The sequence below is a fragment of a genome, unplaced genomic scaffold (assembly GCF_019419815.1).
Source record: "Pyrus x bretschneideri cultivar Hongxiangsu unplaced genomic scaffold, Pyrus_bretschneideri_v1 Contig74, whole genome shotgun sequence".
NCBI lineage: Eukaryota > Viridiplantae > Streptophyta > Magnoliopsida > Rosales > Rosaceae > Pyrus > Pyrus x bretschneideri.
Genome location: NW_025999814.1, coordinates 1,481,506 through 1,486,530, shown reverse-complemented (window position 1 = coordinate 1,486,530; position 5,025 = coordinate 1,481,506). Strand labels below are relative to the sequence as shown.

Sequence of the window (5,025 nt, the reverse complement as noted above, 5' to 3'; positions counted from 1 at the left end):
GCTGGTTTGCCCGAGAGGTTAAGGGGGAAGACTTAAGATCTTCTGCACATAAGTGCGCATGGGTTCGAACCCCATAGCCAGCAAAAAAGTTTAATATAAATTTTTTTTTTCTTGATATATCCGATTTTAAGCCCCAATTTTTTTGTTAGAAAAGGCCCATTAATTATATAAAAACCAATTGGGCCTACCGTTTCGACCCAAATTAAAGCCCAACACGTGGCTCTACTTTCTTTCCATATCATATAAGGTCTTGTAACGGATGAAGGGTTTTCACGAATGTTTATTGCTATGAAAATGGAAGTCATGAACGAGGATTAGGGATGGGTAAATACCTATTGGTTATGGGTAATCGCGATTATTTGTTCATTTAAATTTGACGGTTATGGTTATGGGTATTATCCGTGGTTATAAACGGGTACCCATTTAACCGTTTATTTTAATATATGTAAAATTAAAAAAAAAAAAAAAAAATTAGTTTCTAACTAGGTTTAGTATCCCGAGATATATTTGGTTATAAGTGGCCATATAATATATATATATGCCTCACTTGAGATAAATATATAGTTGATAGAATGGGCTAATGTTTAATATATGTGATTGAATGTGTTAAAGTATTAGAGTGTTTGACAGTTTTATTTTGGAGTCTTTTAAAGCTTTGACCAATTCAAGATAATGATTACCTTGAGCATTTAGAAACATGCTATTATCAGATGATGCGTACCTATATATATTATCAGAGTTGTTAGAGATTGAAGTGAAACGGGAGCTATATATTATTCTGTTTATTTTCTTCACTAGTATCAAATAAGAGAAATGAACGTAGAGAGGGACAAATGAGGAAAACATGATTATTACTTTATGCTTTTGATCTATTTGTACTACCCGTACGATATAAGCATACGTCTCCTTTAATGCATGTAAAACGCTTACACACCAAAACAATAAAAACCAAACTTCTACAATTTAAGCAATATAATTCTAACTTCTATTCTTCCACTTTCCACCCTTAGCCATATGTTGTTGTTTTCTTTATGTGGGCATTCACACCAATTTCACAACAGAAATCATTACTTGAGTATTTATAGTCTCAACAACTACTAATGTTAGTGAGAAACAATTCAAGAATTAATTACAAAAAACAAAAATGCACAACTTTGTATTACTTGTAGGGCAAGTAACCCCATTATTTTTCTTAAAAAAGGTACAAGGTATGGATAGATATCATCATAGTAATTCCTAAGCTTATCTTTTGTCTTTATGCAGCTCCACCCCTCTTTCTCCTTCAGTTAAATTTAGGCCACAACGCATTGTTAAACACGCTCCTGACACTGAGTTAAGGAACTGAATGTTTGTTTACTACAAAGCCATTCACAATATTCATCAAGCAATCCAAGTAATCTATAAACATGGTTTCAATTTCGATATTTTTTCAGTAATGATTGCATGAAACATTCACCATGAAGCATGAACTCTAATTTTCGTATTTTTTTTTTTTTTCAAATTATAGATTCAGCTTAAATTTATTGTTCTCATAATTGTGGTGAATTGAATATGTGTGAAGTGTGAATAAGAGAAGAAAAAAAATGGGATTTTTCAAACCCTACATGCATAGGAGCTGCAGCCTGAAGCCGCTCTACCCGAGCCACCAAGTCGTTCCTGCTCCAAAACTTTGAGGTCCAAAATAAAGCCGCTTAGAGTCGACCCGCAATCCAATTGGGCATATGCACCAAACCATCCCATCCCACTTGTTTTTTTTTTTTTTTGGCTTGCATGAAATAACAAGCCCATGGGTTAGGCCTTGTTTTTCAATCTTCCTTCTTAGCCCAATAATTGGGTATATAATCTGTTAACCCATTTACTTCTCCTTTTGTTGCCCAGCAACCCAACAACCACTCTTTTGGGCCTACAAGCCACAACAACACTATATTTTGGGTTGTCACTCATTCTTTTCACACATAGGTCCTGAAACTATTCTCATTCACTACATATGTATATTGTTTGCAGGTATCATGAACCTAGAGTTCGTACTTAAACTCGAACTTGAAGTTTTGAAAATAAGTGCCATAAAAATTTGAAGTTTCATAAAACAATACACCCGTAAAAATCCGGAGTTCTTGTAGGTGATTTGTTAGGATTACATGTAGATTATGCTTTTAAAAACAACTGTAAAATTTAGTTTGTGCAAATTACTTTATCGTCCATAATTTTATTTTATGATAGAAGACAAAAATGTTTTTTCACCCTCTTATAGTTCACAAAAAGAGTTTCATTAATATGTGGTTTAAATTAACTTCTTCCTTACAAATTTGTTATGTGTAAATAAACTAACTTGAAATAGGTCCAATTTTATGGAAATAGATCCTCTCCGGATCCTTTCCACCAAATTTACCCAATCAATCAATCCAGACCCTTGAAATTTGATCCAATGGCTACAAACAGGGGGCCTTTAAAAGTTATAAGAACTTTAGCCGTTGGACTAAATTTCAAGGGTCCGAATTAGGTGATTTGGTGGATTTGGTGGAAGAGATACGGAAATGATCCATTTCCCAATTTATGGCCTAACAATTAGATTAGTCCAATTTTTAGTTATTTTTTTATTTAGGTCCATGAATAGGACTCCATGTGTCAGCACTTTTTTTTGTTAAGTTGATACTTTGCATTGTGATTACTATTTTACTCTACCATAGCTATTCAATGGAAAAAGAAAAGAAAAAAAAAAGATACGATCGGTACTTTGCTAGCTATTCTCCTTGAGTATAATCGCTATAACGATAGCGATTATTACGCTTAAAAGTCGCTATATTATTACCGATCCCTCCCTTTTCAATTTTTTTTTTCAGTTTTTTATTTTTATTTTTTATTTTGTTAATGTTTCTTTTATTTCTCTTACCATAACAACAAACTATCATATTCGTATTTTTCCAAATTTTCCGTGCAAAATATATTATAATTCATTTTTAAACACTTGTAATCAATGATTTAAAACCTAAATTTAAAGATATTTTTCTATTTTCTCACTTTAAGAATCAATAAAAAATAGTTTCAGTACTTAATAATCGGTAGATCACATCCAAAGGTTTTGTAATATTTTCCTTAACTCCAGGGCAAAATATTTCTTAAAGCTAAAAATTTCAAATTCTTTTTTTTCACAAAAAACTGTGTGTTATAAGCCAAAGTTAGAGTAATTCTATTCGCACCACATATTTCCTAAAATTAATTTAGGACATTTCCAAAATTTCGGATACCTATAAATCTCTTGAGGGGCCTCGCTATTAGTTATATTATTTTTCTATTTTTTTTTTCAACTCAGGTATCCTATTAGTCGACATAAACCCAGATTTCAGCTGATTTTTTACAATCTAAACTATCTATCATATAAGTACTTTTACAATCTAAACTACATGTCATATAAGTACTTGTACAAGCTAAACTACCTATCATATTATAATATTAGTCGGCATAAACTTAGATTTCAACTGATATTTTATAATCTAAACTACCTATTATATAAGTACTTTTACAGTCTGAACTACCTGCCATATAAGTACTTGTACAAGCTAAACTACCTGTCCTATTGTAACTACCTATCATTGTGGAATAAGTAATTTTACATGATTCTAACAGTAAGATGTAGTCTTCCATCTTGGTAATGTTAAAAACCCCCAAAGCTAACACAACCAATGTCAAAAGCCTCTTGAGCAATTACTTATATAAGACAATCAATGTATAATGCTCGCAAATCATGTAGACTAGAATCATGTAACAAATACCAGCAAAAATGAAGCTTACTGTTGTAAATGACTCAACGAAAACATGTAAAATTACTTGTAGTTCTCATAGCTTCATGTGAATTCAAATTCAAATTTGGATACTAATCTGCAGGAATCACAAGGAAAATTCAAAATAGGAGTCGGATAGAGTTTTTGATGAAACAACGAGATTTGATGAGTAACTTTTTTTAATTTTTAATACAACAATATATTTTACACTAAAAATGATAAGAGTTTTTTTATGAAATGATGAGATTTGATGTGTAACTTAAAGTTCTATGTTAATTCAGGAAGAATCATGATAAAACATTCAACGACAGTCGGTGCAATTTTGTTTTCAAATTATGGACACTTTAATTGCTCTACTTATTAGACCCTACCTATGACTGTGCAATACATTAGACCTATATCAAAACATGCGGATCAAGATCCTTTCTTGAGCAAAGGGTGAGGATCCTCCTGACCAAGCTCGGGCCGTTGAAATTTTATCCAACGGCTACAAACAGGGGACCCCTCTAAAAGTTATAATAATTGTAGCCATTGGATAAAATTTCAACGGCTCGATGGGCTTGGTCTGGAGGATCCTCAGTGAGATATATTTGGTTATAAAGGGTACCCATTTAACCGTTTATTTTAATATATGTAAAACAAAACAAAAAAAAAAAAAAATTAAGCATTAGTGTTCGACAGTTTTGTTTTGGAGTCTTTTGTAGTTTTGACCAATTCAAGATAATGATTACCTTAAGCATTTAGAAACATGTTATTATTAGATGATGCATACTTATATATATTTAAATGGCCTCGAGTTTTCAATAAATATTTGACCCCAAAATTAGAAATCGATTAAATGGCTTGGATCAATGAACATATGTTTCTAAATAAAAATCCAAATATTTATCAAATTAGCCTATTAGCATACTAATGCATACTTACACACACACACACACACACACACACACACATATATACAAACACATGCCCTTTAAGGGAAGGGATCCTCATTTTTCAAAAAAAATGGGAATACCCTCTTGACCATTAGATTTGACTTTAATGAAATTCTGTGGCTGAGATTAAATCACAGGCTACAGAATCTCAACCACATGATTTCATTAAAGCAAAATCTAACGGTTAAGAGGATATCCCCTTTTTTTTTTTGAAAAATGGGGATCCCTTCCCTTAAAGGCTTCTTACACACACACACACACACACAAGAATATTAATTAACCTAAAACCATGCATGATTCTTGTAATAGAT

The 5,025-nt window shown here is 31.9% G+C and overlaps 1 non-coding gene across 1 annotated transcript; it reads left to right on the top strand.

The window, feature by feature from the left end:
• TRNAL-UAA lies at positions 1-83 on the top strand. The gene has a single exon. It is a non-coding gene; the product is annotated as a tRNA-Leu (tRNA).
• The last annotated feature ends 4,942 nt before the right edge of the window (positions 84-5,025 follow it).